This window comes from Hyperolius riggenbachi, chromosome 12 (assembly GCF_040937935.1).
Source record: "Hyperolius riggenbachi isolate aHypRig1 chromosome 12, aHypRig1.pri, whole genome shotgun sequence".
NCBI lineage: Eukaryota > Metazoa > Chordata > Amphibia > Anura > Hyperoliidae > Hyperolius > Hyperolius riggenbachi.
Window position 1 is genome coordinate 20,715,390 of NC_090657.1, and position 17,141 is coordinate 20,732,530.

Here is a 17,141-nt window from a genome sequence, read left to right on the forward strand (position 1 = left end):
GGTTAGCACAGGAGGCTTATAGTGCTGCAGTCCTGGCTTCATTCCTTCCCAGGGATGCCTGCATATTAGGTTGCTATGTGCTTCCCATAGCCTTCTGGCACAGAACAGTTAAAAATGGCGCACTGCGCCGACAGTATAAAAATGGCGCCGCATTATTTTACATTTTAAAACAATATTTATCTACAACTGCATCCACTCACCACCTGAAACTTACACCCACTTCCCAAACTTTCTGCTGATTACAGGCTGGACGCTGACGTCCATGGCATGGATTAACCATGAACTTGCTGGGTACTCTGTAAGAGTGGGTCCACACTAGACCCAGTTGCAGGACGGACACTGCAGTCCGGATCAGGGGAAGTACCCACCGTACTGCAAACTGATGAAAGTGCATCAGTTTTGCATCAGTTTCCGTTCAGGTTTTTCCCTGACAGAAAACGTCTCCATCATTAGGAAGGAGTGGGAGGATTTTTTTGGGCCAATCATAAAGCTCAGGCTATCCGTTTTAACATCCGTTTTTTGCCTGTGGAGCTGGAGATGCGTTTTCTCATCGCTTTTCACTACCCCTGCGTGTATCCGTGGTCCTGATCCGTTGCGTGAAAATGCAGCAGGTCCGGACCTTCCGTTCAGGTTTTGAAAACGGATCCCCGCAAACGCAGACGGATCCGTTTTTTACTTGGGTGAGGCTGGCTGCTATTTTCAACATTAGTATCCGGGACTCCGTTTTTCATCCGGTTTGAAAAACGCAGCCACGGATACGTTTCCGGACCTAGTGTGGACTGGCTCTAACTCTGGGTGTTTTAAGTCCTACCCCATAGAGCCATATAAGTCCATGCCATGCACGGATGATGACCAACCAGTATGAAACAGTCTGTGTGCATGTTAGATTAGTGTGGCTCTGTAATATTAACAAGCAGATACTTCCAGTGGCGTAGCTAAGGAGCTATGGGCCCCAGTGAATTATCACAAAAAACTTCTGTTTTAAGAAGGCAAACTCCAATTTTCATATCATTTTGGTAAGAGGGCTTTTCGGGCTCTTTTAGCCCCTTACACACTCCTGGGAGTTCTGGTCCACCCTGACCTTGCTGAGTACTCTGTTAGGCTACATACACACTTGAGATAAAAGTCTTTGGAAAATGAAAGATCACAGACCAATTTTACCCCCTTCCATGTAGTATGAGAGCCATACTCTACACAGTCTATTCTATGGAGCTGAACTCCCCATCAGATAAAATCTTTGCAAGATGCTGCACACACAGATGCTGTACACATGCAACAGATCAGTATCTGCAAAAGATCAGTTCCTGCAAAATGCATTCATAAGGGCCATACACACGGCGGATTTTTGCGAACGACGGGTCGTTTGAACGTCCCGTCGTTCAGTCTTCCGCACGCCAAATCGGGCGTGTGTACAGACTGTCGTTCGGGTGATAAGACTGCTTTTGAGCGATCCGCCGTGTGGATCCTCATACACACCTTGTTTAACAGACATTCATCTGCAGATCTGACAATCATCTGCAGATCTGAAGATCCATCCTGGTGGATCTGATCTAGTACTTTTACCAGACAATACTTGCTTAGTATACCTGCTCACCCAGGATCTTGTACTATTATATTAAGCCCCTTATTCAGCCACATCTGCTGTGACCACACCATCTCGCACGCTATGCATACCAAATACAACCTATGGTTGGCCATGCTGCACTGTGTGCCTCACATACATGATCTGTGTAGCTGTGGTTAGACGGGGGTTCAATATCAGTGCAAACCATAGGCCATAGATGCTATTTTCCCTCGATAATCCACTAAAGGTAGCCATACATCTAGAGATTTTGGCGGCCGATTGACCGAGAGACAGATCTCTCTCTGATCGGACCTGATTGGAGTGAGATCTATTGGCCTCCATAAACCGTGGATGGATTTCCGATTTCAGCATGAAATCTAGATGGCCATGTGACGCGGCCATGCCACTCCCGGCCACCGTTCCCCTAAAGTTTTATGTCCCTCCCTGGTGCCTATGCAGTTATACTTTACCTGTCTGCAGTCCGAGCTTAGTGTCCTCATTGTACTTCCACATTTGTGCCCCAAGTGGTTGCCAGTGTTATAGCATGAGAGACGCATATGTGACATCACGTGGGGCGGGGGAGGAGTCGGGGAAATGACACAAAATATTAGGGGAGGCAAGGGCCGGGGGTTTCTGTTGCATTCGGGATGATCACATGCTGTTATTGCCGCACACTTGATCGAGCGTGTCGGCCCGAGATTTACCAGCTTGTCCGTTTGATACTTGGGACCGATTAATGGCTGCACTCCATCTAGAATGTGTACATAGCTTTAGACAGAGAAAAGCAAAACTTTTCAAAGAGGCTTTATGATTTCTGTTATCCTCTCTGGCTGCCTTCATCACTGTATTCATTTAATACAGAATGATAATCCTATACAATAATATGCAAGTGTCCCTGCGTCATCAACTGAATGGTTGTGTGCCCCTGGCTTTTTTTGTACTGAGCATGTGCACAGCCAGGGCAGTTAGGACAGAGGGCCGGTGTCTGATTACGCTGCCTGTTGATTTGTGCTGCCCCGCATGCGCAGTAGGAGACTGTGCGGCCACATTTCCTATTGAATGATGCTGGTGGTGGTAAAATACTAAATATCTCCGCTCCTGCACCTCTTACACTCCCCAAATTTTCAGGGTAGGGAGGGAACCCCCAGAACGTCCTCCATGCCAAATTGCGGCCCCCGAGACCTGCTGGTTCCCGAGATAGGTTTCTGTAATCTATCTCCTGAACCAGCGGGTCTCAGGGGCTGCAATTTGGCATAGAGGTCGTTCTGGGGGTTCCCTCCCTACCCTGAAAATTTGGGGAGTGGAAGAGGTGTGGAAGTGAAGATATTTAGTATTTTACCTCCAGCAGCATCATTAACTTCACACTGAGCATGCGTGCTACTCAGTGTGGAAGGGAGCTTCCGGGCAGCACAATAAGACATTACACCGGATCTGACAGTTTGCTGTGTGTGGTTCACAGAGGTGCTCATTGCATTGTGGGAAATAACAGCTTTTTCCAACTGCCAAGCAAGCAGCTCCCTGTGTGCATATACTTCAGACAGTGGTGGGGAACAAGCAAACGGGACGCGTATGTGCGCACATTGCGGGGGGGGGGGGGGGGGGGCACGGTAGCGGCTGTGACCTAGCACCTGTTTTTTAACGGGCGGTCCTTTATACTAGTATAAGTAATAATAAGGACTCTTCCAGTGTGCAGCTCAGCTATCAGATGCTTCCTGCTTGCTACTGAAGACAGTAGAGCACAGGGAGAGTCTGTCTCCTACAAAGAACTATAGATCCCCTAGAGACATTGGGGGGGGGGCAGAGGAGGTCAGGGATGGGAGAGAAGATAGTGTTTTGGTGCAGAAGAGCTGGAATTAAGCAGTGGAATAATTCCCGGCATGTGTGGTGCCTGCTGTGTCCATCATGTCTCTGGCACCCTAGCAGTAACCTTCACTCTCTGCTCTGTGTACAGCACTACAGCATAAGTAGGTGCAGCATAGAGTACTTGGCTGCTTTCAAGAGGACCAGATGTGAACCTAAAGACAAAAAATGAGATAGCTACCTAAGAGGGAAGCTCCCTCGTCCTTCTGGAGACCACCACTGCTGCCCGGGAACCCCCTTTATGATCGCTCCTCTTCATACAGAAGAGCAATGGTAGGAGTAGGGATGATCAATGATCTGCAAATACTGCCGAGCTTATGCTAATTTATGTACATTTTTATGCAAATATATGCAGCTTGAAAATGGACCAATCAATTTAAACCTGGGTGGGACTTGATTGGTCCATTTTCAAGCTGCATATATTTGCATAAAATTTACATACATTTGCATGAGCTAGGCGATGTTTGCATATCATTGACCCTCCCTAGGTATTAAATGTCTACAAGTTGCTTTGACATAACTCATAAGGTGAATCCTGCGGATTATTTTCTGCAGGTATTCTGACTTTTAATCCTAGCTGTGTTTGCCACACTTGTCGCACATCGTGATTTGTAATTATAGCACAAGTACAGACAGAAACAAAACTTAAAATATGACATGTACACCTGGTGCTGTCACACTTCGGAAACTGCTTTTCATGGCTTGTAAATGTCATCAAGTCTCTCCGATGTTCCAACTCTTACCTGCTCCAAACCCTTCTGACACCGCTAACTACGGCTGCTGAATCTACTGCAGTGGTGACAGTGCTGTCCGTTGCTTCAATGCAAAGCATGATGGGAGCTGTGCTTCTCAAAAGCAGTGGGTGGTTCCTTATGAGCCACACTCAAAGCAGTTCACCTAGAGACCAGTGTTGAGACCAACAGTACAGAGGTAGTCCCCAATACAAATGGCATGCACGTCGCAGTGATGTCACTTTTACATTGAACGAGAAGAATAATGAAGGCTTTTTGGAGCTGTGTGGGACATTGTCGTCCATGAATAAATGGCGCAGGAGGAGAGAGGGGGACACTGGAGAGACAGGATGGCAGAGTGGAGGCGCAGGAGGAGAGAGGGGGACACTGGAGAGACAGGATGGCAGAGTGGAGGCGCAGGAGGAGAGAGGGGACACTGGAGAGACAGGATGGCAGAGTGGGAGGTGCAGGAGGAGAGAGGGGGACACTGGAGAGACAGGATGGCAGAGTGGGAGGTGCAGAAGGAGAGAGGGGGATATTGGAGAGACAGGATGGCAGAGTGGAGGCGCAGGAGGAGAGAGGGGGACACTGGAGAGACAGGATGGCAGAGTGGAGGTGCAGGAGGAGAGAGGGGGACACTGGAGAGACAGGATGGCAGAGTGGAGGCGCAGGAAGAGAGAGGGGACACTGGAGAGACAGGATGGCAGAGTGGGAGGGGCAGGAGGAGAGAGGGGGACACTGGAGAGACAAAATGGCAGAGTGGAGGTGCAGAAGGAGAGAGGGGGATATTGGAGAGACAGGATGGCAGAGTAGAGGCGCAGGAGGAGAGAGGGGGACACTGGAGAGACAGGATGGCAAGGTGGAGGCGCAGGAGGAAAAAGGGGGACACTGGAGAGACAGGATGGCAGAGTGGAGGCGCAGGAGGAGAGAGGGGGACACTGGAGAGACAGGATGGCAGAGTGGAGGCGCAGGAGGAGAGAGGGGGACACTGGAGAGACAGGATGGCAGAGTGGAGGCGCAGGAGGAAAAAGGGGGACACTGGAGAGACAGGATGGCAGAGTGGAGGTGCAGGAGGAGAGAGGGGGACACTGGAGAGACAGGATGGCAGAGTGGAGGCGCAGGAGGAGAGAGGGGACACTGGAGAGACAGGATGGCAGAGTGGGAGGGGCAGGAGGAGAGAGGGGGACACTGGAGAGACAAAATGGCAGAGTGGAGGTGCAGAAGGAGAGAGGGGGATATTGGAGAGACAGGATGGCAGAGTGGAGGCGCAGGAGGAGAGAGGGGGACACTGGAGAGACAGGATGGCAAGGTGGAGGCGCAGGAGGAAAAAGGGGGACACTGGAGAGACAGGATGGCAGAGTGGAGGCGCAGGAGGAGAGAGGGGGACACTGGAGAGACAGGATGGCAGAGTGGAGGCGCAGGAGGAGAGAGGGGGACACTGGAGAGACAGGATGGCAGAGTGGAGGCGCAGGAGGAAAAAGGGGGACACTGGAGAGACAGGATGGCAGAGTGGAGGTGCAGGAGGAGAGAGGGGGACACTGGAGAGACAGGATGGCAGAGTGGAGGCGCAGGAGGAGAGAGGGGGACACTGGAGAGACAGGATGGCAGAGTGGAGGCGCAGGAGGAAAAAGGGGGACACTGGAGAGACAGGATGGCAGAGTGGAGGCGCAGGAGTAGAGAGAGGGGGACACTGGAGAGACAGGATGGCAAGGTGGAGGCGCAGGAGGAAAAAGGGGGACACTGGAGAGACAGGATGGCAGAGTGGAGGCGCAGGAGGAGAAAGGGGGGCACTGGAAAGACGGGATGGATTAAGGCTGTAAGCTTACAATCTTTGTGTACTTAGCGCCCAGAGATGGAACTGATGAAGGAACACTGAGTGAAGTCACATATAATTAATAGTGCAATAATTGCGCTGAGGGTGGCAGGACCCCCTCCCCCACACCCCCATTCCTGTCCTATATCAACAGCCCCAGAACGTGCCGCAGTACTGTACAGCTACAGGTCTGCCAATTAGTCACCTTCATCAGATGGAAGGCAACAGGCAGTGGCCTCATTATTATGAACCCTCACAGAAGGCTAATGACCCTCTTCATGTGATACAGAATGGAAGGTTCCGCCTGGGTGAGGGGAAACCAGGGCAAGACAGTCCAGTTCCACCATCAGGCTGCAGTGGAGGCAAATCACTGCAGCCATTGTCTCCCCAGACATGGAAATCCATCCTAATCTAATATTTCACTGATAGATGTCACAATGGTGAGTCAGCCATAGATACATATCTCTCAGGAAGTCTAAAAATAAAGGACTACTAACAGTGTGTGATTGTGAAAGGACATTAGAGTGTAAGCTCCTCTGATGCAGATGATGGGAATTGATCAGTGATCTCTGTACAGCATTGTGGAATATGTCACAATTATATACATCTCTATATATAATTTGCAAGTGTCCCTGCGGCTTTCCCTGTGTCGGTGCTTTTTTGCATTGTGCATGTGCAGGGACAGATGCAGAGACACTGCTGAGAGCCGGAGGAGGACGGGGCCAGAAGGGGCGGGCATGTGTGCGCGCGCACGATGTGCAGGTGCGAGTGGCGGGCGTGCATGCGCACGGCGGATTAGTGACAGACCTAGCCTAATCTGTAATAATATTAGTGTAATTGGGACATTTGTGTCTAAGCTTCTCTACTGAATGGACTGATGGGAGCGGATAAGCGTTTTCTGTACAGCATTATGGAATATAAAATATATAGTAGTGTGTCTGTGGTGAGGACAGAGTGTAAGCTCCTTTGGTGCAGGAACTGATAGGAAATGGATCAATGATCTCTGTACAGCATTGTGGAATAGAATATGTCAGAACTATATACATACAGTGGGATGCGAAAGTTTGGGCAACCTTGTTAATCATCATGATTTTCCTGTATAAATCATTGGTTGTTACAATAAAAAATGTCAGTTAAATATATCATATAGGAGACACACACAGTGATATTTGAGAAATGAAATGAAGTTTATTGGATTTACAGAAACTGTGCAATAATTGTTTAGATAAAATTAGGCAGGTGCAAAAATTTGGGCACCACAAAAAAGAAATGAAATCAATACTTAGTAGAGCCTCTTTTTGCAGAAATTACAGCCTCTAAACGCTTCCTGTAGGTTCCAATGAGAGTCTGGATTCTGGTTGAAGCTATTTTGGACCATTCCTCTTTACAAACATCTCTAGTTCATTCAGGTTTGATGGATTCCGAGCATGGACACTTGGACAGCTCTCTTTTACTCACACCACAGATTTTCAATTATATTCAGGACTGGGGACTGAGATGGCCATTCCAGAACGTTGTACTTGTTCCTCTGCATGAATGCCTTAGTGGATTTTGAGCAGTGTGTAGGGTCATTGTCTTGTTGAAAGATCCAGCCCTGGCGCAGCTTCTGCTTTGTCACTGACTTCTGGACATTGGTCTCCAGAATCTGCTGATACTGAGTAGAATCCATACCTCAAGCGGCTCAGTTTTTGCTGTGGGCAGAGAAAAGGCTTCCTCTGCATCACTCTCGCATACAGCATCTCCTTGTGTAAAGTGCGCCCAATGATTGAACAATGCACAGTTACTCCATCTGCAGCAAGATGATGTTGTAGGTCTTTGGTGCTTCTCTGTGGGTTGACTGACTGTTCTCACCATTCGTTGGTTCTGTTTATCCGAGATTTTTCTTGGTCTGCCACTTCGAGCCTTAACTTGAACTGAGCCTGTGGTTTTCCATTTCCTCAGTATGTTCCTAACTGTGGAAACTGACTGCTGAAATCTCTGAAACAGCTTTCTGTATCCTTCCCCTAAACCATGATGGTGAACAATCTTTGTCTTTAGGTCATTTGAGAGTTGGTTTGAGACCCCCATGTTGCTACTCTTCACAGAAAATTAAAGAGGAGGGAAACTTACAATTTACCCCCTTAAATACTCTTTATCATAATTGGATTCACCTGTGTATGTAGGTCAGGGGTCACTGAGCTTACCAAGCCAATTTGAGTTCCAATAATTAATTTCATTTAAACAATTATTGCGCACTTTCTGTAAATCCAATAAACTTCATTTTACTTCTTCAATATCACTGTGTGTGTCTCCTATATGAAATATTTAACTGACATTTTTTATCGTAACAACCAACGATTTATACAGGTAAATCATGACATTAACAAGGTTGCCCAAACTTTCACATTCCACTGTATGTACAGTAAAACCTCAGTTATCCGGCACTGACGGGGATTGGCTGATGTTGGATATCTGTGCTTTCTGGTTGCTTGAGACTTAAAGTTAAAAACAGGTCTAGCTAATACAGGAATATATCCCACTCTATACACATACCATGAACTCTGTATTAAATGGTAAAATACAGTAACCAAAAGTATATTACCCTTGGGGGAGGCATGAAGCCCAGTCTAAGCACAGCAGAACCCACAAAGAGCCTAACAAGTTGCCTTCACCACTGTGAGTACTGCCGGCGATTTGTGCTTGTCGGTTGAGACTCCTGGTTAGTTGAGTTCTGGATAACCAGGACTCTACTGTAATATTAGTGCATGACTGTGGTGGGGACATAAGAGTGTTAGCTCCTCTGGTGCAGGGACTGATGGGAATGAATTATAATGCTGCATGTTCCTAACTTTCGAGTGTAAGCTTTTCTGTAACAGTGACTCCCAAGTAAAGTGCTGACTAATCTATTGGCAGTTGATAGATATGGGGAATGAAAAGAGAGTTTATGGCCCCAGTCGGAGGACCCCGATAGTCTGGCAGTAAATGTGAGATGCAGTCGGGACACATCTCCAGTGCAGGAACGCACTACTCGGCTGTGTCATAAGATGGACCCATTTTGGCCCTCATCAGTACCTCGCAATGTGTGAGGAGCTGCGATCTGGTTTTAAAGCAATCCATATGCTGTCTGCTGACATATGGCAGCATTCCTCTCTGGTGGGAATTTTCTGTTTCTTCTAAATTCGTTGTTGCAACACGCCATCCATATCCCAGAAGCCGGGCTTTGATGTCAGGAGAGGCTGAGGCCTTCAGATAGGGGGATGAAATAACTGGGGGGAGAAGCAAATAGGTCATGTTTTCCCTCTTCGCATTAAAGAGAAAAGGGCGTTTGATGTGTTGCGGATATATTAGATTTCCAGGAACGCAAAGGATGAGTAACTTGTATCAAACACACTATTTCATCATTGGAGTCTCCTCCTCATTAGGATGGGGACAAACAATGAGTATGTTTCTTCATTTATCAGAGGCAAAATAAACTCCCTTAAAGGAGAACGCTGGCTTACCAAAATCTCTGACAGCAATTGGTAGGTCAGCATCTATTGCTGAAGATTAAGAAATAACATGCAGGCCTCTTTTACACTTATAGCGTCACGTCACTGTGCGGTACTGTCCCCCATTAATGTCTGTGAGACGTGGCACACTGCTTGCGATGTGGCGTGATGGAAGTGCTCCATGCGCTGCAGAAGTAACGCACAAGCTGCAGAGGGTTACCCTGTGACTCCTGGAAGTGTGTGTTGCGTGTTTTCTCTTTTAATCGCACAGTGGCGATGATAATCCACAGTGCAACTTTTTGGCTGCAGTGCAGTTGCTCCGATTCGCACCTCTACTGCAGCACACAATGGTCTACTCTGCACCAAAATGTGCCCCCCCCCCTCCCCCACACCCCAACCAGTACAAGTGGCAGTGTCCACAATCTTGTCAGTGGAGCACAGACCTTTCACATAATAAACTTTTCCTATACCTAACCCTAACCTTCACCTGTATATACCTAACCCTAACCTCCTCCTGCTTATACCTAACCCTAACCTTCACCTGTATATACCTAACACTAACCTTCACCTGTATATACAGTGGTGTGAAAAACTATTTGCCCCCTTCCTGATTTCTTATTCTTTTGCATATTTGTCACACTTACATGTTTCTGCTCATCAAAAACCGTTAACCATTAGTTAAAGATAACATAATTTAACACAAAATGCAGTTTTAAATGATGTTTTTTATTATTTAGTGAGAAAGAAACCCTCAAAACCTACATGGACCTGTGTGGAAAAGAAATTGCCCCCTGAACCTAATAACTGGTTGGGCTACCCTTAGCAGCAATAACTGCAATCAAGCGATTGCGATAACTTGCAACAAGTATTTTACAGCGCTCTGGAGGAATTTTGGCCCACTCATCTTTGCAGAATTGTTGTAATTCAGCTTTATTTGAGGGTTTTCTAGCATGAACTGCCTTTTTAAGGTCATGCCACAACATCTCAATAGGATTCAGGTCAGGGCTTTGACTAGGCCACTCCAAAGTCTTCATTTTGTTTTTCTTCAGCCATTTAGAGGTGGATTTGCTGGTGTCTTTTGGGTCATTGTCCTGCTGCAGCACCCAAGATCGCTTCAGCTTGAGTTGACGAACAGTTGGCCGGACATTCTCCTTCAGGATTTTTTGGTAGACAGTAGAATTCATGGTTCCATCTATCACAGCAAGCCTTCCAGGTCCTGAAGCAGCAAAACAACCCCAGACCATCACACTACCACCACCATATTTTACTGTTGGTATGATGTGCTTTTGCTGAAATGCTGTGTTACTTCTACGACAGATTTAACAGGACACGCACCTTCCAAAAAGTTCAACTTTTGTCTCGGCGGTCCACAAGGTATTTTCCCACAAGTCTTGGCAATCATTGAGATGTGTTTTTAGCAAAATTGAGACGAGCCTTAATGTTCTTTTTGCTTAAAAGTGGTTTGCGCCTTGGATATCTGCCATACAGGCCGTTTTTGCCCAGTCTCTTTCTTATGGTGGAGTTGTGAACACTGACCTTAATTGAGGCAAGTGAGGCCTGCAGTTCTTTAGATGTTGTCCTGGGGTCTTTTGTGGCCTCTCGGATGAGTTTTCTCTGCGCTCTTGGGGTAATTTTGGTCGGCCAGCCACTCCTGGGAAGGTTCATCACTGTTCCATGTGTCAGGAACCGGCCCGCGGCACGCCTGCGTATACGGTTCCCGACTGCGGGTTTGACCAGATTAAGCGGGGAACAGCCTTATTTAAGCTACAAACAAGGCTGGAACCCCTCAAACACTTCCCACTGCCACCACTAGCGTTGCTAGACACGTTCACTCTGCTGTCGAGTCCTCAGCGCGCACTCCGCGTTTTCGTATTTGGGTCAGCTTTGCGCTTAGGCCAAATACGGGCTCAATCTTCTTAGACAGCACACCAAAACCGCCCGTAAGCCGTGCACGGTCTAGTCAGTGCGGCTGACACCAACTTAATGTAGTCTAATGGAAGATGACCAGCACCGGCTGTTTCTTTAAGAAAGCGGGATTTTATTCACTCCAAGTATGAATAAACATAGCTCCAGACATCCAAAGATATTCAAGATGTACTTATAGCTCCAATGTAGAAAGCTGGGCGGACCTGGCTGCAATGGGGGCTTCTTCTACTGCCATGTAGGACCCTTCCCATTTGCATGCATCTAAGAGCTTTCTACATTGGAGCTATAAGTACATCTTGAATATCTTTGGATGTCTGGAGCTATGTTTATTCATACTTGGAGTGAATAAAATCCCGCTTTCTTAAAGAAACAGCCGGTGCTGGTCATCTTCCATTAGGCCAAATACGGGAACGCCACGCACCCCCACACACACAGTTGCAATCTTACACTGTCGTGAAGCAAAGACCCACTAACAGTCGTTCCGAACGATACTGTTAGCCACTCTGCTGTCGCTACTCGCACTGGCGTTGTTCGTACGTTGGGTCAACTGCGCGCTTAGGCCAACGTATGACAAACGCCCCCACACACAATGCAAGTACAATTTCATACGGTAGTGTTGCTCAAGCGTACAATTAGGCATGAACTTATACACGGTTACACTTCAGTCTCTTCTAGGCTATGAGTGTTAGTTTAGTACGGCAGAAGTCAAACTTATTAAATAATAATTTAATATTCTAGAAAAACATAGAACAATGCAGAACTTAATATATACAAAAAGATTACAAAAAACAAAGTAAAAATGTTACAAGATAAAAGTTACAAAAATAACACACACGGATATTTGCGTAAAATAAAAATGGGGATTAAAAAAAACGTTACCAGCTTAGGTTAGAACGTTGTTTGACGGGAGGACGCCGTTTCGACCAGGAGTCGCGATCCTCCCTAGCTATTCGCTACCTCCGAGAGAAGACACCGGTGGCTGTCCTGGGCCACCTTAAATAGTCCGAAGTGTCCCCTGGGGCATTTAATGTCCAGCCTCCAGGAACTAATGCAGTTTCCCCATTTGTGACATCACCGAACGCTTGTCATAATCCTTCTTGTGATATGCACTTCAAAGGGGGTTCCTGTTTTAGCTTCTTGAAGTTTGGCAGGACACAATGTCACCCATTGAACTCTGCAGACATCAAAAAGCTTCCTCCACATTATTTCCTTGGTTAAAGTGTATTTTAGCACATCCATGAAAAGATCGAATTTTGGTTACAGGTAGCAGTTTGCCTGTAATCCTGTTTACACTTACAGATTTCAAAGCAATTCCACTTCCGTTTTTAAAGTCTGTAGAAATTTCCAACCCCTTCAGGTGTCCGCTTCCCATCCCCAACATTCTGGCAGGCTTGCTTTGTATGATGGGACAATGGCTGATTCCAGTTCAAAAGCCATGCCGACCAGCCTATTCTTCCTCAATTGGCCGCTAATTAGCAGTACACACAGTTTCCCCGGCTGGACAATGAGGGCAGAGGTAATGTACATTTACATGCAGACTTACATTATGCTTCAGATTACTCTGGCCAGGTGGCCAATTACTACCAAGCACAATACACATCTGAGGTTTTACCCAGTAGACAGAAAAAAGACAGAAATATGTTCTGTTATTATCTTTAACATTATCAGCACCCCAATATATCACCACACCATGTTTTTGCCATTTGTGGATAATGGATCTCACTGTGGTTCGCTGGAGTCCCAAAGCTTTAGAAATGACTTTATAACCTTTACCAGACTGATAGATCTCAATTACAGTACTTTTGTTCTCATTTGTTCCTGAATTTCTTTGGATCTTGGCATGATGTCTAGCTTTTGAGGTGCTTTTGGTCTACTTCTCTGTGTCAGATAGCTCCTATTTAAGTGATTTCTTGATTGAAACAGGTGTGGCAGTAATCAGGCCTGGGGGTGACTACAGAAATAGAACTCAGGTGTGATAAACCACAGTTAAGTTATTTTTTAACAAGGGGGGCAATCACTTTTTCACACAGGGCCATGTAGGTTTTGAGTTATTTTTCTCACTAAATAATAAAAACCATCATTTAAAACTGCATTTTGTGTTCAATTATGTTATCTTTGACTAATAGTTAACGGTTTTTGATGAGCAGAAACATTTAAGTGTGACAAACATGCAAAAGAATAAGAAATCAGGAAGGGGGCAAATAGTTTTTCACACCACTGTACCTAACACTAACCTCCTCCTGCTTATACCTAACCCTAACCTTCACCTGTATATACATAACACTAACCTTCTCCTGCTCATACCTAACCCTAACCTTCACCTGTATATACCTAACACTAACCTCCTTCTCCTTATACCTAACCCTAACCTTCACCTGTATATACCTAACACTAACCTCCTCCTGCTTATACCTAACCCTAACCTTCACCTGTATATACATAACACTAACCTTCTCCTGCTCATACCTAACCCTAACCTTCACCTGTATATACCTAGCACTAACCTCCACCTGCTCATACCTAACCCTAACCTTTACCTGTATATACCTAACTCTAACCTCCTCCTGCTTATACCTAACCCTAACCTTCACCTGTATGTACATAACACTAACCTTCTCCTGCTCATACCTAACCCTAACCTTCACCTGTATATACCTAACACTAACCTCCTCCTTCTTATACCTAACCCTAACCTTCACCTGTATATACCTAACACTAACCTCCTCCTGCTTATACCTAACCCTAACCTTCACCTGTATATACATAACACTAACCTTCTCCTGCTCATACCTAACCCTAACCTTCACCTGTATATACCTAACACTAACCTCCACCTGCTCATACCTAACCCTACCCTTCACCTGTATATACCTAACTCTAACCTACTCCTGCTCATACCTAACCCTAACCTTCACCTGTATATACATAACACTAACCTTCTCCTGCTTATACCTAACCCTAACCTTCACCTGTATATACCTAATACTAACCTCCTCCTGCTTATCCCTAACCCAAACCTTCACCTGTATATATCCAACACTAAACTCCTCCTGCTCATACCTAACCCTAACCTTCACCTGTATATACATAACACTAACCTCCTCCTGCTTATACCTAACCCTAACCTTCACCAATATATACCTAACGCTAACCTCCTCCTGCTTACACCTAACCTTCACCTGTATATACATAACACTAACCTCCTCCTGCTCATACCTAACCCTAACCTTCACCTGTATATACCTAACTCTAACCTCCTCCTGCTTATACCTAACCCTAACCTTCACCTGTATGTACATAATGCTAACCTCCTCCTGCTTATACCTAACCCTAACCTTCAACCGTATATACCTAACCTTCACCTGTATATACCTAACACTAACCTCCTCCTGCTTATACCTAACCCTAACCTTCACCTGTATGTACATAATGCTAACCTCCTCCTGCTTATACCTAAACTTAACCTCCAACCGTATATACCTAACCTTCACCTGTATATACCTAACACTAACCTCCTCCTGCTTATACCTAACCCTAATCTTCACCTGTATATACATAACACTAACCCCCTCCTGCTTATACCTAACCCTAACCTTCACCAGTATATACATAACACTAACCCCCTCCTGCTTATACCTAACCCTAACCTTCACCTGTATATACCTAACACTAACCTCCTCCTGCTTATACCTAACCCTAACCTTCACCTGTATATACATAACACTAACCCCCTCCTGCTTATACCTAACCCTAACCTTCACCTGTATATACCTAACACTAACCTCCTCCTGCTTATACCTAACCCTAACCTTCACCTGTATATACATAACACTAACCCCCTCCTGCTTATACCTAACCCTAACCTTCACCTGTATATACCTAACACTAACCTCCTCCTGCTTATACCTAACCCTAACCTTCACCTGTATATACATAACACTAACCTCTTCCTGCTTATACCTAACCCTAACCTTCACCAGTATATACCTAACACTAACCTCCTCCTGCTTATACCTAACCCTAACCTTCACCTGTATATACATAACACTAACCTTCTCCTGCTTATACCTAACCCTAACCTCCAACCGTATATACCTAACTCTAACCTCCTCCTGCTTATACCTAACCCTAACCTTCACCTGTATATACCTAACACTAACCTCCTCCTGCTTATACCTAACCCTAACCTTCACCTGTATATACCTAATACTAACCTCCTCCTGCTTATCCCTAACCCAAACCTTCACCTGTATATATCCAACACTAAACTCCTCCTGCTCATACCTAACCCTAACCTTCACCTGTATATACATAACACTAACCTCCTCCTGCTTATACCTAACCCTAAACTTCACCTGTATGTACATAATGCTAACCTCCTCCTGCTCATACCTAACCCTAACCTTCACCTGTATATAGCTAACTCTAACCTCCTCCTGCTTATACCTAACCCTAACCTTCACCTGTATGTACATAATGCTAACCTCCTCCTGCTTATACCTAACCCTAACCTTCACCTGTATGTACATAATGCTAACCTCCTCCTGCTTATACCTAACCCTAACCTTCAACCGTATATACCTAACCTTCACCTGTATATACCTAACTCTAACCTCCTCCTGCTTATACCTAACCCTAACCTTCACCTGTATGTACATAATGCTAACCTCCTCCTGCTTATACCTAACCCTAACCTTCAACCGTATATACCTAACCTTCACCTGTATATACCTAACACTAACCTCCTCCTGCTTATACCTAACCCTAACCTTCACCTGTATGTACATAATGCTAACCTCCTCCTGCTTATACCTAAACCTAACCTCCAACCATATATACCTAACCTTCACCTGTATATACCTAACACTAACCTCCTCCTGCTTATACCTAACCCTAATCTTCACCTGTATATACATAACACTAACCCCCTCCTGCTTATACCTAACCCTAACCTTCACCTGTATATACATAACACTAACCCCCTCCTGCTTATACCTAACCCTAACCTTCACCTGTATATACCTAACACTAACCTCCTCCTGCTTATACCTAACCCTAACCTTCACCTGTATATACATAACACTAACCTCCTCCTGCTTATACCTAACCCTAACCTTCACCAGTATATACCTAACACTAACCTCCTCCTGCTTATACCTAACCTTCACCTCTATATACATAAGACTAACCTTCTCCTGCTTATACCTAACCCTAACCTTTACCTGTATATACATAACACTAACCTCCTCCTGCTTATACCTAACCCTAACCTTCACCTGTATATACATAACACTAACCTCCTCCTGCTTATACCTAACCCTAACCTTCACCTGTATATACATAACACTAACCTCCTCCTGCTTATACCTAACCCTAACCTTCACCTGTATATACATAACACTAACCTTCTCCTGCTTATACCTAACCCTAACCTTCACCTGTATATACCTAACACTAACCTCCTCCTGCTTATACCTAACCCTAACCTTCACCTGTATATACCTAACACTAACCTCCACCTGCTTATACCTAACCCTAACCTTCACCTGTAAATAGCTAACTCTAACCTCCTCCTGCTTATAACTAACCCTAACCTCCAACCGCATATACCTAACTCTAACCTCCTCCTGCTTATACCTAACCCTAACCTTCACCTGTATATACCTAACACTAACCTCCTCCTGCTTATACCTAACCCTAAACTTCACCTGTATATACCTAACACTAACCCCCTCCTGCTTATACCTAACCCTAACCTTCGCCTGTAAATACCTAACTCT

The 17,141-nt window shown here is 45.6% G+C and overlaps 1 protein-coding gene across 7 annotated transcripts in view; it reads right to left on the minus strand.

The window, feature by feature from the left end:
• The window catches only part of CEP112 (centrosomal protein 112), a 447,202-nt gene that overhangs the window by 21,933 nt on the left and 408,128 nt on the right, over positions 1-17,141 (minus strand). The window lies entirely within an intron of this gene.